Source organism: Lygodium microphyllum, chromosome 16 (assembly GCF_053477565.2).
Source record: "Lygodium microphyllum isolate KBCC chromosome 16, Lygodium_microphyllum_v1.1.10, whole genome shotgun sequence".
Classification (NCBI taxonomy): Eukaryota; Viridiplantae; Streptophyta; class Polypodiopsida; order Schizaeales; family Lygodiaceae; genus Lygodium; species Lygodium microphyllum.
The window spans coordinates 147,109,021-147,125,835 of NC_141150.1; positions in this window are offsets into that span (position 1 = coordinate 147,109,021).

Sequence of the window (16,815 nt, forward strand, 5' to 3'; positions counted from 1 at the left end):
TCAGATATAGAAGAGCAGCCTGAAGAACTCGTAGTGGAACGGGCGAGTATAAAAGAAACCGTGGCCATTCAAGCTCCAGTATGCTTACCAGTGGCCTTTGGGCCTAGTTATTTGTTTCATGACATCTTGATAGAAGAATGTGCTGAAGAAAAGACGACCTCAGAGTCGCATCTATTATCAGATGGAGTGATCCTGGAACAATGTATTATTCTAGATGAGGCAATTTTAGCCCATCCCCAACCATTTTTCCCTCCCTATGGCATGCAGTCGATTTCGTACTCGCATGATCCATTTTGTTATGAAGACTCCTTGAGCCGGGAGGATAAACGAACGGCCAGACCACAAGGTGTAGACTCCTTGAGCCGGGAGGATAAACGAACGGCCATATTCCACGCTGACATCCATGAAGACTCCTTGAGCCGGGAGAATAAACGAACGACCAGAAGACAAGAAGAAGAAGAAGGAGAAGAAGAAGAAGAAGAAGAAGAAGAGAAAGAAAAAGAAGAAGAAGACGAAGAAGAAGAAGAAGAGGAAGAAAACGGAGAAGAAGAAGAAGAAGAAGAACAAGAAGAAGAAGAAAACGAAGAAGAAGAAGAAGAACAAGAACAAGAAGAAGAAGAAGAAGATGAAGAAGAGCAGAATGCAAATCTTACAGTAGACGTAGTCAAGCCAGAAACAGATCAGGAAGATAATCGTCAGCAAGGGAGAGCGGTCTGTATATCCTCACAGGTGAAGGCAGAAACCGAGCTCCCAAGTTCAGATGATGAAATCCTACTGTGGAAGAAGACCGACATGGACCAGTTTATGCCGCGATGGGGTGAAGCCCTCCAGGGGAAAAGGGGCCATACGGAGCCGGATGCGAGTTCGCGGATTGGTGACCCTCCCTTTGGTATCATCGGGCTGCTGGAGGTCATGATCGGGTTTGAAGAGTATCAGTTATATGCAGATGAGGGCAGAATTGAAGACTCCCTGACCCAGGAGGATAAAGAATGGGCCATACAGGAGATTGAGGATACATTTCTTCACTCCTTGACCCAGGAGGATAAAGATACGGTCCTTCACCATGAGCTACAATTAAACGACTCCTTTGGCCGGGAGAATAAAGAAACGGCGACATCTTCTTGTGAAGACTCCTTTAGCCGGGAGAATAAAGAAACGGCCATCCTGGATGTTGAAGACTCCTTTAGCCGGGAGGATAAACGAACGGCCACAGGTTATGTTGAAGACTCCTTTTGCCGGGAGGATAAACGAATGGCCAAACAGTTTGTTGAAGACTCCTTGCGCCGGGAGGATAAAGAAATGGCTATGTTTATTGATTATCTTTTCGAAGGCTCCTTCTGCCAGGAGGATAAAGAAATGGCTATGCTTATTGAGGATCTTTTCATAGACTCCCTGTGCCAGGAGGATAAAGAAACGGACAACTTTTCTTCACATTATGTTGAAGACTCCTTGCCGCGGGAGAATAAAGGAACGGGCATATCTTACCTTGAAGACTCCTTGCCGCGGGAGAATAAACGAACGGGCACATCTTACCTGGAAGACTCCTTGCCGCGGGAGAATAAAGAAACGGGCACTTCTCCGGTTCAACCTGAAAAGACACCAAGCTCCCTGTGCCAGGAGCCTAAACGAACGGCCATTTATCCAGTTACTATTTGGTACTTGAATCGAGTACATCTTCGAAGGATAAAGATCTCCCGTCGCCAGGAGTATAAAAGAATGGCTTATGTGCAAGCTGCTAGGAGAGCAGTCCAACACTCGCGGTGCCACGAGTATAAACGAACGGCTAGTTCCTCTTCACTGGGCGCTTTATGCGTCATTCTAAGGATTGGAAACTCGCGTCGCCACGAGTATAAACGAACGGCAAGTCCTATTGCACTTGGCGCTGGAGGCGTCATCAAAAGAGCTGCAAACTCGCGTCGCCACGAGTATAAAAGAACGGCTGCTGCTCGGTTAATTGGCGATGTAGCTGCCAAGACGAGGGCTGAAGACTCGCGTCGCCACGAGTATAAAGGAACGGCTATCCCCCCTTTATTGGGTGCTTTATGCACCAACAAAAATGCTACCTTCGCAAGACGGCGGCATACTCGAAAATATTGGGCTTACCTGGCCCAATTATTTTTAAGGGGAGGTGCGTCATCAAAACGCACCTATTATCTGAACAAAGGATTGACAGATCAGGCCAATTGGGGCCTTCTTTTCCAGATGATCCAAGGATTGACAAATCAGGCCAATTGGGGCCATAATCAGAAAGTTTGGGCTTACCTGGCCCAAGTTCTTTTAAGGGGAGGTGCGCCATCACCGCGCACCTCGCGCAACCACATTCATACTGGATTGACAGATCTGGCCACTCGGGGCCACCAAACTAAGGGCGCCTCTTCATGGGCCCTTGCATTCATGGCGTGGCACACTCCCAGCTGAGTTACGCGCCTCGCCTCTTCAGTCCACTGACAGTTTCTGCACACTCATACTGTCAGGACCTTCAGTTATTTCAAGTGAACACAACTTGTTTTAACTTGGTTATTCTCCATTCTGTGATTGTAAATCTGGTCAGCAGATGGTTGAATTGATGTGTTTCCAATATTATTTTTCTCTTCCTAGTCAGCCAGGTTGGGATCATTCCACAATTGTAAATTGAGTCAGTGGATGATCATTCTTTGAGTCAACAAGACCATGTCTCCACACCTGTAATTGAGTCAGTGGGCATGGCACCTAGTGGGAAGACACTGGTCGGCTTGATATTGAGTCGACAAAGACCCCCAAGTTTGTGGTCATAGGTTAGGTCTAGCGGGCAGACACTGGCTGTCTTGATAGTGAGACATGTTTAGACCCCCGAACTTTTGAGTCTCAACACACCGCTCTGCATGCAAGTCCATTCATTTGCACACTGAACACGAGGGCGTCGTTCTTTTAAGGAGAGGTGTGTATGAGGGTAGTACTCCTCCCTCACCCACATGATGGCGTCGTGGTATGCAAGTTGATAGCGTCCACCCTCTGTCTGTGATTTTCTCGTCCCTCTAGCCTTCTTGGCTTCTTGTAATTATTCTCGTGCCTCCGTTGCACTTCATAATATACATATCGAGTTACCTCATTTCCGTGTCGTGTTACCTTGCCCGTTACGTGTTACCTGCGGTTTTCCGTGACGCGTTCCGTGTCGCGTTCCGTGTTACCTCCAAAAACGCTTCCGCATTGCTGTGGGGCTACCGAATAGAGGGTGATCCCTCATGAGGCAGGCTCCATAGGGTGGGTGTTGCCTACCCAAAGACGGCACCGAGAGGTCGTCGTCACAACACCTATGAGGGAGTACTCCTTGTAGCTCCCTCACCCACGGTTTGGGCGTCGTGTTGATGCGCGTTGATAGCTCCACCCACCCTCCGTGACATGGTCCCTTGCTGAGCCCGTGCAAGCTTGTAAATGCTTTCTAGCTATGAATATGACGTAAAGCTCCCAAGATGGGCCCTTTGGTAAAACCTCGCGTCGTGCTCCATTCCGTGTCGCGTTCCGTGACGTGTTCCGTGACGTGTTGAGGTGCCCCGTGACGCGTTCCGGGGTCAAAATGCAAAGTTTCCAGAAAGGGTCTAGTGCCGCCCCGGGGCCTAGACGGGGTCCCGAAAGGGTCCCGGAAGGGTCTCTGAGGGTTGGTCCATCACACTTGGTATCAGAGCCGCCCTCACGGGTGGCGTGTGCAAACCATCGTGTTGGGGAGCCTGGGCTGAGGCGTAATGGAAAAACTTCGAAGGGTACCTTACAAGCACAAAAGATCGAGGTGGTGGAGAATTTTTACAAAAAAAAAAGAAGGCTTATTGAAGATTTCTTTGAGTTGGGAGAGGAGATAAGGGGGTTGAAGAAGAAGATGGAGGCAGGGGGTGAGAAGGCAAAAAGTGAGTTGAGGAAGAAGGTGGGGAAGATGGAAGAGGATCAAGAGGAGCTGAAAGAGGACTTGACGGATCTGAACGAAGATATCAAAAAATGGATTGCAAAGAGAACAAAGGTAGAAGAGTGGGATGCGCTGGAGGTGGAGAGTGAACTAAGGAGAAATTTTTCTTTGGATTATGGAATGTCTATTGCTTATGGTGGAATGCCAGGAGAAAGAAGAGAAAGGGTGGTGAGGAGGAGTGAGATGAAGGAAAGTGGGAGTGAGAAGGAGGTGGAGAAGAAGAAAAGAAATGGTGCTAAGATGAAGAAATCTATGCAAGGAGAATGTGTGGAGAGGAGAGGGGCAGATGAGGAACGTGGGAGCAAGAAAGGAGAGGAGAAGAGAAAAGTGGAGGATGCCGAGTTGAGAAAATCTATGCCTAAACTTATGAATGTGCCGCCACGGCGGTCTATGCCTTTAAAATGTGTGGAGCCGAGTTCGAGCTCTGGGTGTGAGGAAGAGGATGAGGAGAGTGAGGATGAGGATGAGGAGAAGAAGCGGGCGATGAAGGCCCAGGTTGTACAGCTAATGAAAATTATGAAAAAGGGTCTGAAGGAGCAGGGTATTTTGGAAAAGGAGGGTATGCAGGCTAAGGCAAAAGCGCCGGCCCCATGTTTGAAGAGGAATGAAGTGGATGAGAAGGGTAGAGTGAAGAGGCGGAATGCAGATTTGGTGGTGAGGCAGGATGGGCAGAAGGAAACAATCTTGAAGAAGAACGTGATGTTCAAGGAAGGGGAAGAAAAGAAGTGTGTTGTAGATGGGGTGCTGATTGAGGAAATGGACGAGGCCGAAGAGGCTAAGTCAAAATCTTGGGCTGGGAATGTGCTGCGGGGCTATATGCCATATGTGCTAGAGGAGATTGAAGAGAAGGAGAAGAGGAAGGAAGAGGGGAAAGGAGAGAAGAAGGAAGACCATGTTAAGCTGAAAAAGTGTGCTGAGTTGAAGAAAAGTGTTCATGATGAAGTGAAGCATGGTGAGGAAAGGGGTGAGCTGAAGAAGAATAAAATCTTGGAGCAAAGTGGTGTGAAGTTGAAAGGAGATGGAATGCTGAAGCGTGATGCTGAGTGGAGGTATGTTGGAGGGGAGAAAGGGAAGGAAGGCTCGTTTGGCCCAGCGAGCATAAACGAACTGGTGCCTTGTACTTTACCATGTATAGATATTGAGATGAAGAGTAGAAGCGAATTGAGGCGGGTTGAGTTAGGAAGTAAGAAAGTTTTGAAGTGTGTTGAGGTAGGAGAGAAGAAGGAAGACTCGTCTAGCCCAGCGAGTATAAACGAACTGGAGCCCCGTATTTTACTAAGTAGTGATAAAGAGTTGAAGTATGAAGGTAAAGTAGAGAAGGAGTTATGTAAAGAAGGGGTGATGCGGAAGGTAGGAGTAGGAGGGGAGAAGGAAGGCTCGTCCGGCCCAGCGAGCATAAACGAACTGGGACCATCTTGTACGCTAAGTAGGAATGCGAAAGTGTGTGTAGGAGTAGGGAAGGGTAAGGAGGACTCGTCGGGGCCAGCGAGTATAAACGAACTGGTGCCTTGTGTTTTGTTTGATGCTGAGTTGAAGATGAAGAGTTGTGCTGAAGTGAAGAGCAGTGGTGAAGAGGAAGTGAAGGTGGACTCGTCGGGGCCAGCGAGTATAAACGAACTGGTGCCTTGTGTTTTGTTTGATGAGAAACGGAAGATTGAGGATGGGGAAGACTCCTTGTGCCGGGAGGATAAACGAACGGGCAACCCTTGTGCTAAGCTCGTGAGCCGCGAGGGTAAACGAATGGCCGGATGTGTTGAGGATGGGGAAGACTCCTTGCGCCGGGAGGATAAACGAACGGGCAACCCTTGTGTGAAGCTCGTGAGCCGCGAGGGTAAACGAATGGCCGGGTGTGTTGAGGATGATGGGGAGGAGCTCGTTAGCCGCGAGGGTAAAAGAATGGCCTTGTGTGATGAGGAAGGCTCCTTGCGCCGGGAGGGTAAACGAATGGTTGCACGTTGGGCGAAGAAGGAGAGGAAGAAGAGAGTGGAGGAAGAGAGAAGTGTGGAGAAGAGAAGGAAGCGTGATGGAGAGGAAGGAAGTGGTGAGAAGAGGAAGAGGAGGAAGATGTGGAAACCCGTGAACCATTCTATTGTCTATGGGGCAAAGGAGGAGACAACCTTGTCGAGTCCGATGCCCCTTGAATCCGAATCGGCTAGCAGGCGACAACGGGTTAGCTTTCGCAAGAAAGTGAAGTCCCACTGCTGCGAAACCGAGGAGGAGTTAACTTGTGCTTCAATGGCTAAGTCAGAGGGTACAAAGCCCTCATGCAGCAAACGAGGAGCAAAGGCCGAATCCGAGGGTAACAGACCCTCACGCGGCTTAAAGATTGGGAGTGCTGGGGAGCTCCGAGTGTGGTCCAACCATGGCAAGTGCGTCTTCAAGAGGCGAACCCAAGTGGTGAGTTTCGGGGAGGCTCATGAGTCAAGGAAACCCACGTGCGCAGTCAAGCCCATTCTGGTCTCTGGGCCTAAGGGATGCAACCATCTTGGCGGAATCAAAGTGGCCGAAAGACTACGAGATGAAACCAAGGAGGAGGCAAGGGGGCTTCACACTCCTATGAGTTCCATGCAGATCCGGCTCTTCAAGGAGCAAGCAATGAAGAAGGGGGCGAGGTGTGAAGGCTTAGCTCCCGCGCGTGCTGTCAAGACGGATCCGGGCATGTTCAGGCCCATTTCTGAAGCAAAGCGAGGCGTGGTGGCCCCTCACCGAGAGTTGCTTGAGCAGATGGGAACCTTCTTGTTTTTTCAAGCCACACAGGGCCAGTTCGACGTGACTACGGCGGGGGACATAACCTTCGCAATGCAAGCCCAAAGGTTCAACGCTATGCAATGGACCCGATAGGCTTTCATGTTCTGCGTAGAGATTAATCTGGCCATCAAGGGCCTGAAATTTCAAGTAGGCGTGGCATGTACGGATAGATCTAGAGCCTGCCTTCTTTTCTTGCGCATGATACAGTCAGATCTGGGCAACAGAGGCCCGAAGGTGATCGCGGCGAGGGAAATGGCCCTCACACTCCAGGCGCAGCGGTTTGATGCAACCCATCAGGTCGTCACGAGCTGGCCAGGCGCTCTAACTCTCCAGTCCAACCAGGGTCCGTGCTCTCATCCTATCTTTCGGCAGGGGCAAACTTCAAGAAGGGTGGGGGCATTTGATGCGGGAGACTCGAATCTCTCGCGGCAGGCTAAGCGACGTGCTCCTTGCGGGCGCGTCGTGCGGGCTGTTCCTGGCACACGTGCTCCTCGTGCAGCTCAGTCCAACGGAAAACTTCCCCAGATCTTCTTCAAGCTAACTCAAGGTGGGTTCAAAGAGTGGGCTGCAACGTGGGGAAGAATTCCAAGCATCCGAAGCGCTCCCCTCACTGGTCAGTCCAACAGAAGACTTCCCCAAATCCAACTCAAGCCTCACAAAGTTCAATTCAAGGTGTGCGCTGCAATGCGGGGAAGGATTCTAGACGCGAGGGAAATGGATCTCGCGCGAAGGGCCAAACGGCATGCTGCTTCCCAGCAGGTCGGGTGGTTTTCTTCAAAAAGAACTTCATGTCAGATTCGTGCCTCCAAGGGCACAAAGAGAACAGCTAGAAGAAAAGGGCGCGCGGTACTGAAGATTCGGACGATGGAGGTCCAACTCTTTTCAAGGGGAGGTGCGTTCAAGGCAAAACGCACCTCGTACACTCCCTTCATCGGCAGTGAAGTGCAAGATCTCGCCAACGAGGGCCTTCTTCCGCAAGGTGTCATTGCCTGGACCCTTGCATTCTGGGCTTGGCATTCAGAGTGAAAGCTGCTTGCTAAGTCCTTAGTCCACAGGCAGCTCGGCGCGCTCAAGCTGCTTGGCCTAAGTTGGAGCATGGGTGCACAACATGTCTTCGACTGGGTTGCCCTCCATTCTGTGCTTGTAAATTTTGGTCAGCAGGTGGATGGGTTGATGTGCACAATAAAGTCTCTTTCACAATTCTGCCTAAGTCCCATTCTACTCCACAGTTGTAAATTGAGTCAGTGGGTGGAATGCAAGAAGTATGAAAAGTCCATGTTTCACGTTTGTAAATAGAGTCAGTGAGCATGGCACCTAGCGGGTAGACACTGGCCGCCTTGATAGTGAGGCGTGTTAAGACCCCCGACGATAAATATGAGTCTGAGTCATCTTGCAATTTTCAAAGGCCAGTAAGTTGTGCCTCCCCCACTCGATGTGGTCATCGAGTTTTTTCAAGGGGAGGTGTGTATGAGGGAGTACTCCTTGTAGCTCCCTCACCCACGGTTTGGGCGTCGTGTTGATGCGCGTTGATAGCTCCACCCACCCTCCGTGACATGGTCCCTTGCTGAGCCCGTGCAAGCTTGTAAATGCTTTCTAGCTATGAATATGACGTAAAGCCCCCAAGATGGGCCCTTTGGTAAAACCTCGCGTCGTGCTCCATTCCGTGTCGCGTTCCGTGACGTGTTCCGTGACGTGTTGAGGTGCCCCGTGACGCGTTCCGGGGTCAAAATGCAAAGTTTCCAGAAAGGGTCTAGTGCCGCCCCGGGGCCTAGACGGGGTCCCGAAAGGGTCCCGGAAGGGTCTCTGAGGGTTGGTCCATCACAACACCTATGACGGAGTACTCCTTGTAGCTACCTCACCCACGGTTTTGGGCGTCGTGTTGATGCGCGTTGATAGCTCCACCCACCCTCCGTGACATGGTCCCTTGCTGAGCCCGTGCAAGCTTGTAAATGCTTTCTATCTATGAATATGACTTGAAGCCCCCAAGATGGGCCCTTTGGTAAACCTCGCGTCGTGTTCCATTCCGTGTCGCGTTCCGTGACGTGTTCCGTGACGTGTTGAGGTGCCCCGTGACGCGTTCCGGGGTCAAAATGCAAAAGTTCCAGAAAAGGTCTAGTGCCGCCCCGGGGCCTAGAAGGGGTCCCGAAAGGGTCCCGGAAGGGTCTCTGAGGGTTGGTCCATCACACTTGGTATCAGAGCCGCCCTCACGGGTGGCGTGTGCAAACCATCGTGCTGGGGAGCCTGGGCTGAGGCGTAATGGAAAAACCTTGAAGGGTACCTTACTAATATAGAAGATTGAGGTGGTGGAGAACTTTTATAAAAAAAAAGAAGGCTTATTGAAGATTTTTTCAAGTTGGGAAAGGAGATAAAGGAGTTGAAGAAGAAGATGGAGGCAGGAGGGGAGAAGGCAAAAAGTGAGTTGAAGAGGAAGGTGGGGAAGATGGAAGAAGATCAAGAGGAGCTGAAAGAAGACTTAACGGATCTGAATGAGGATATCGAAAGGTGGATAGCGAAGAGAACTAAGGTGGAGGAGTGGGAAGCACTGAAGGTGGAGAGTGAGTTAAGGGAAAAATTTTCTTTGGAGTATGGAAGGTCGGTCGCGTATGGGGGAATGCCGGGTGAAAAGAGAGAAGGAATGGTGAGGAGAAGTGCAGAGGAGGAATGTGGGAAGAAGAAAGGGGTGGAGAGGAGGAAAATAGATGATGCTGAGGTGAGGAAATCTATGCCAAAGCTGATGAGTGTGCCGCTACGGCGGTCTATGCCTTCGAAATGTGTCGAGCCGAGTTCGAGCTCTGGAGCTGAAGAAGAGGAGGAAGAAGAGAGCGAGGATGAGGGGGATGAGGAGAAGCGGCGGGCTACGAAGGCCCAGCTTATGAGCTTGATGAAAATTATGCAAAAGGGTCTGAAGGAGCAGGGTATTTTGGAGGAGAATGGTATACGGGCTAAGGCAAAAGCGCCGGCCCCTTGTTTGAAAAGGAGGGAGGTGGATGAGAAGGGTGTAGTGAAGAAGCGGAATGCAGATTTGGTGGTGAGGCAGGGTGTGCAGAAGGAGACGAATCTGAAGAAAAAGGTGGTGTTCAAGGAGGGGAATGGAATGAGGTGTGTTGGGGATGGAGTGTGGATTGAGGAGATGGACGAGGCCGAAGAGGCTAAGTCAAAATCTGATGCTGAGAATGTGCTGCGGGGCGATATGCCATATGTACTAGAAGAGATAGGAGGAAAGGGAAAGAGGAAAGAAGGAAGGAAAGGAGAGAAGAAGGAAGGCTCGTCCGGCCCAGCGAGCATAAACGAACTGGGACCACATGCTAAGCCCGATAACCATGTTGAACCAAAAACGTGTGCTGAGTTGAAAAAATGTGTTGATGATGGAGTGAAGCGGGGTGTGGAAAGGAGTGAGCTGAAGAAGAATAACATCTGGGAGCAAAGTGGCGTGAAGCGGGAAGGAGATGGAATGCTGAAGCGTGGGGCTGAATGGAAGTATGTTGGAGTGGAGGAAGGGAAGGAAGGCTCGTCGGGCCCAGCGAGCATAAACGAACTGGTGCCTTGTATTTTACCATGTATAGATATTGAGATGAGGAATAGTAGCCAAATGAGGCGTGCCGAGTTAGGAGGTAAGGGAGTTTTGGAGTGCGCGGAGGTAGGAGGGAAGAAGGAAGACTCGTCTAGCCCAGCGAGTATAAAAGAACTGGCGCCATGTAGACTATCTTGTGCGGATGAGGAGAAAGAAGTAGATGGTGTTTTGAGATATGTTGGAGAAGAGGAGGTGAAGGAAGACTCGTCTAGCCCAGCGAGTATAAACGAACTGGAGCCCCGTATTTTACTAAGTAGTGACAATGAGTTGAAGTGTAGAGGTAAAGTAGATAAGGAGCTATGTAGAGAAGGAGTGATGCGGAAGGTAGGAGTAGGAGGGAAGGGGGAAGGCTCGTCCGGCCCAGCGAGCATAAACGAACTGGGACCATCTTGTATGCTAAGTAGGAATGCGGAAGTGTGCGTAGGAGTAGGGAAGGGTAAGGAGGACTCGTCGGGGCCAGCGAGTATAAACGAACTGGTGCCTTGTGTTTTGTTTGAAGCTGAGTTGAAGATGAAGCAAAGTGCTGAAGTGAAGAAGAAGGTTGAGGAGGAAGAGAAGGACTCGTCGGGGCCAGCGAGTAAAAAAACGAACTGGTGCCTTGTGTTTTGTTTGATGAGAAGCGGAAGAGTGAGGATAGGGAAGACTCCTTGCGCCGGGAGGATAAACGAACGGGCAACCCTTGTGCTAAGCTCGTGAGCCGCGAGGGTAAACAAATGGCCGGATGTGTTGAGGATGGGGAAGACTCCTTGCGCCGGGAGGATAAACGAACGGGCAACCCTTGTGTGAAGCTCTTGAGCCGCGAGGGTAAACGAATGGCCGGGTGTGTTGAGGATGATGGGGAGGAGCTCGTTAGCCGCGAGGGTAAAAGAATGGCCTTGTGTGATGAGGAAGACTCCTTGCGCCGGGAGGATAAACGAACGGGCAACCCTTGTGTGAAGCTCGTGAGCCGCGAGGGTAAACGAATGGCCGGGTGTGTTGAGGAGGATGGAGAGGAGCTCGTTAGCCGCGAGGGTAAAAGAATGGCTTTGTGTGATGAGGAAGGCTCCTTGCGCCGGGAGGGTAAACGAATGGTTGCACGTTGGGTGAAGAAGGAGAGAAAGAGGAGAGTTGAGGAAGAGAGGAGTAGTGTGGAGGAGAGGAGGAAGCGTGTTGGTGAGGAAGGAAGTGTTGAGAAGAAGAAGAGAAGGAAGATATGGAAACCAGTGAACTTATCATCTATCTATGGGGCAAAGGAGGAGACGAGCTTGTCAAATCCAATGCCCCTTGAATCCGAATCGGCTAGCAGGCGACAACGGGTTAGCTTTCGCAAGAAAGTGAAGTCCCACTCCTGTGAAACCGAGGAGGAGTTAACTTGTGCTTCAATGGCTAAGTCAGAGGGTACAAAGCCCTCATGCAGCAAACGAGGAGCAAAGGCCGAATCCGAGGGTAACAGACCCTCACGCGGCTTAAAGATTGGGAGTGCTGGGGAGCTCCGAGTGTGGTCCAACCATGGCAAGTGCGTCTTCAAGAGGCGAACCCAAGTGGTGAGTTTCGGGGAGGCTCATGAGTCAAGGAAACCCACGTGCGCAGTCAAGCCCATTCTGGTCTCTGGGCCTAAGGGATGCAACCATCTTGGCGGAATCAAAGTGGCCGAAAGACTACGAGATGAAACCAAGGAGGAGGCAAGGGGGCTTCACACTCCTATGAGTTCCATGCAGATCCGGCTCTTCAAGGAGCAAGCAATGAAGAAGGGGGCGAGGTGTGAAGGCTTAGCTCCCGCGAGTGCTGTCAAGACGGATCCGGGCATGTTCAGGCCCATTTCTGAAGCAAAGCGAGGCGTGGTGGCCCCTCACCGAGAGTTGCTTGAGCAGATGGGAACCTTCTTGTCTTTTCAGGCCATACAGGGCCAGTTCGACGTGACTACGGCGGGGGACATAACCTTCGCAATGCAAGCCCGAAGGTTCAACGCTATGCAATGGACCAGACAGGCTTTCATGTTCTGCGTAGAGATTGATCTGGCCATCAAGGGCCTGAAATTTCAAGTTGGCTTGGCATGTACGGATAGATCTAGAGCCTGCCTTCTTTTCTTGCGCATGATACAGTCAAATCTGGGCAACAGAGGCCCGAAGGTGATCGCCGCGAGGGAAATGGCCCTCACACTCCAGGCGCGGCGGTTTGATGCAACCCATCAGGTCGTCACGAGCTGGCCAGGGGCTCTAACTCTCCAGTCCAACCAGGGTCCGTGCTCTCATCCTATCCTTCGGCCGGGGCAAACTTCAAGAAGGGTGGGGGCATTAGATGCGGGAGACTCGAATCTCTCGCGACAGGCTAAGCGACGTGCACCTTTCGGGCGCGTCGTGCGGGCTGTTCCTGGCACACGTGCTCCTCGTGCAGCTCAGTCCAACGGAAAACTTCCCCAGATCTTCTTCAAGCTAACTCAAGGTGGGTTCAAAGAGTGTGCTGCAACGTGGGGAAGAATTCCAAGCATCCGAAGCGCTCCCCTCACAGGTCAGTCCAACAGAAGACTTCCCCAAATCCAACTCAAGCCTCACAAAGTTCAATTCAAGGTGTGCGCTGCAATGCGGGGAAGGATTCTAGACGCGAGGGAAATGGATCTCGCGCGAAGGGCCAAACGGCATGCTGCTTCCCAGCAGGTCGGGTGGTTTTCTTCAAAAAGAACTTCATGTCAGATTCGTGCCTCCAAGGGCACAAAGAGAACAGTTAGAAGAAAAGGGCGCGCGCTACTGAAGATTCGGACGATGGAGGTCCAACTCTTTTCAAGGGGAGGTGCGTTCAAGGCAAAACGCACCTCGTACACTCCCTTCATCGGCAGGGAAGTGCAAGATCTCGCCAACGAGGGCCTTCTTCCGCAAGGTGTCATTGCCTGGACACTTGCATTCTGGGCTTGGCATTCAGAGTGAAAGCTGCTTGCTAAGTCCTTAGTCCACAGGCAGCTCGGCGCGCTCAAGCTGCTTGGTCTAAGTTGGAGCATGGGTGCACAACATGTCTTCGACTGGGTTACCCTCCATTCTGTGCTTGTAAATTTTGGTCAGCAGGTGGATGGGTTGATGTGCACAATAAAGTCTCTTTCACAACTCTGCCTAAGTCCCATTCTACTCCACAGTTGTAAATTGAGTCAGTGGGTGGAATGCAAGAAGTATGAAAAGTCCATGTTTCACGTTTGTAAATAGAGTCAGTGAGCATGGCACCTAGCGGGTAGACACTGGCCGCCTTGATAGTGAGGCGTGTTAAGAACCCCGACGATAAATATGAGTCTGAGTCATCTTGCAATTTTCAAAGGCCAGTAAGTTGTGCCTCCCCCACTCGATGTGGTCATCGAGTTTTTTCAAGGGGAGGTGTGTATGAGGGAGTACTCCTTGTAGCTACCTCACCCACGGTTTTGGGCGTCGTGTTGATGCGCGTTGATAGCTCCACCCACCCTCCGTGACATGGTCCCTTGCTGAGCCCGTGCAAGCTTGTAAATGCTTTCTATCTATGAATATGACTTGAAGCCCCCAAGATGGGCCCTTTGGTAAACCTCGCGTCGTGTTCCATTCCGTGTCGCGTTCCGTGACGTGTTCCGTGACGTGTTGAGGTGCCCCGTGACGCGTTCCGGGGTCAAAATGCAAAAGTTCCAGAAAGGGTCTAGTGCCGCCCCGGGGCCTAGAAGGGGTCCCGAAAGGGTCCCGAAAGGGTCTCTGAGGGTTGGTCCATCACAACACCTATAGGGGAGGTACCCTACTCGAGGCTTGGCTCTCCTTGGGCGCGTCGCGGCATGGGGCCGTAGTGCGTGTCGCTTGGGCATGGTTAAGTGGCTCGGGGCTTCCCCCAGGAATAGGTGAGTGGGGATGGTGAGTGCAAACAGTGAGAGTGAGGGGGAAAGGGTAGTCTTTTTATGGGGCGAGAGGTGAGTGGGGTGTTGTGCTACCACAAAGGGTTTCGGAGGTGCGTCCTTGCGTAAGCACCAAGAAATATCTAGTGCCATGAGGAATTCCCTGCCCGATGGGGGGAGATAACAAGGTGGACTGTTGAGTCGCGTCGGCGCTGGGCCGTGGCGTGTTACCTTCCGTGTCGCCCTCCGTGGCGTGTTTGGCTATGCCGTGCCGTGGTGCCATGTTGAGTGGGAAAACCGTGTTATGACGCGATATGTCATGTTATGGTGCCGTGTTGAGTCCCAAGGGACGTGATATGCCGAGTTGAGGTGTGTTTTGGAGCCAAGGCATGTTTTGGGGAGTTTTGGAGTTTTGTTACACTTGGTATCAGAGCGGGACCCCGTGACGCATCGTAGACGTCTGGAGGCGGGGAGGGGCAAAAATACACAAAAATAGGCAAAAATTCAAAATTTTTCAGAAAAATTCCGAAAAAAATCATAAAAAATTCAAAAAAATTCAAAAATTCATAAAAATTTCAAAAAATGGGAAAACACAAGAAAAGTGGGAAAAGAGTGAAAAGTGACCAAAACGAGATGGAAAAAGCACGAATCGAAGCCGAAAAGTGTAGAATTGAGAATTTGTATGATTCGAAACACAAGGTTTTGGCAAGATGGTATGATTGTGAGGATGAACGCAGGATTTTGTGGGCAACGAAGGTGAAATGGTTGAAGAGTGGATATGGATTCTCGAAGCGGGAGGAGCAGGATTTGGAGAGGAGATTGAATGGAGTAAAGACTAAACAAGTTGGGCTAAAAGAAGAATTAGAGGTGCTGAATGACAAACTAAAGGAGTGGCACGAAGAGCAGAGAAAATGTTTGAATCTTGATTTATTACATATAGAAAGACAATTGAGATTGGAAATCAGCGAAGAGTATGGAGAGATCGTAGCACAAGGGGGTATGCCGGATGAGAAAGAAAAAAGTATGAAACCCCAGGCAAATCAGAAGAACCCAAGCACAAAAAGGCAGGAAAAAGAAACGGAAAGTGAGTCTGATAGTGAGAGTAGTGAAAGTGAAGTAGAGAAAGAAGGGGACATGTGCGCTGCAGTAGAGGCCCAATTGACAGTGGGGGAAAGGTTGATATCAGAAGGACAATTGAGTCATGCCGAACGTATAAACTTACTACAGGTGATGAACTTATTGAAAAAAGGGTTGGCAGAGCAGAAAGGGAAATGTGGAGCAAAGACCAAGCCACCAGATGTGTTAAGTGAATCAGATGATGAATCAACAACAGATGAACCAACTGCTTGGACAGATGAGACTTACTTGGATGAGCAGATAGATTGGGAGGCCGAAAGACGGATACGACAACAAATGATGCAGGATGCACATCGAATGGAAAGGGAAAGGGCTCAAATAGAAATTAGTTCAAGCCAATTTGAAGATGCACTAGAAGGGGATGTAACGTGTGAGGCGAGGCAATGGGGAGAAGAGGAGTGGGGGGCAAATGAGCCCTACCACGGATATCATGACCAGCCGGAAGAAGCTTACTTTGGAGATCAAGAAGAAATGTTAGAAGAGGACAGGTGGGCCAAAAGGAACCAAGAATGGAACCCGGAACATTACGCACAATCACAAAGGTTCGAGTGCGAAGATCAGGACAGCGAGTGGAGTCAAGGGGAAAGAGAGGAGGCCTACGGGCCATATTCTTTTGATAACGACCACGAAATACAACAAGCAGAGCAATGGTGGGCTGATAGGCCAAGTGATGAGGAGCAACCTGAAGAACTTGTAACGGAGTCAGAGAGTGTAAACAAATGTGCAACTAGAGAGTCGGCAGAGACAGAAAGGGAGGCCTACGGGCCGAGTATCATGTTTGATGGAGTTCTCATTGAGGATTGCGCGGAAGAAGAGATGACTTATAAATCAAAGCGGCCACCGGATGGAGTGATCCTAGAGGAATACGAGACAGAGAATGAGGGAAAAGGAGACAATTGCAAACTAAAAGTTTTCAGTGAATTTGAAGCGTACAACCTTAACGAAGGCAAGATTGAGGAAGGGGATGAGGGTAGCGATGAAGACTCCTGCACCTGGAGGGAGTATAAAGAAATCAGGGCAGACCACTCAGAGACTCCTGGACCTAGGGGGAGTATAAATAATCCAGGACAGGATGGGCTGGGAGCCTGGGAGGTAGAGGGAATGGAGGCGAGGGGAGAACTCGTGAGCCGCGAGTCTAAACGAACGGCCGTGTATGGAGAAACAGAGGTGAGGAAGGAACTCGTGAGCCGCGAGGATAAAGAAACGGCCGGGCATGAGGAGAAGGTGGAAGAGGATGGCATGATACTCGTGAGCCGCGAGGATAAACTAACGGCCGGCACAATACTCGTGAGCCGCGAGGATAAAGAAATGGCCGTGTGTGGAGAGGAGAGCGAAGGAGAAGGCAGAATACTCGTGAGCCGCGAGGATAAACTAACGGCCGGCACAATACTCGTGAGCCGCGAGGATAAAGAAATGGCCGTGTGGGGAGAGAAGGTTGAAGGGGAAGGCATAATACTCGTGAGCCGCGAGTCTAAAGAAACGGCGGAAGGCAAGATGGAAGAGGTAGACCAAACTCGTGGAGCCGCGAGCCTAAACGAACGTGCCAGATGGATTGAGGAGCAGGTGGAGGCCAGGGAGACTGGAGGTGCCGAAGAACTCGTGAGCCGCGAGTAT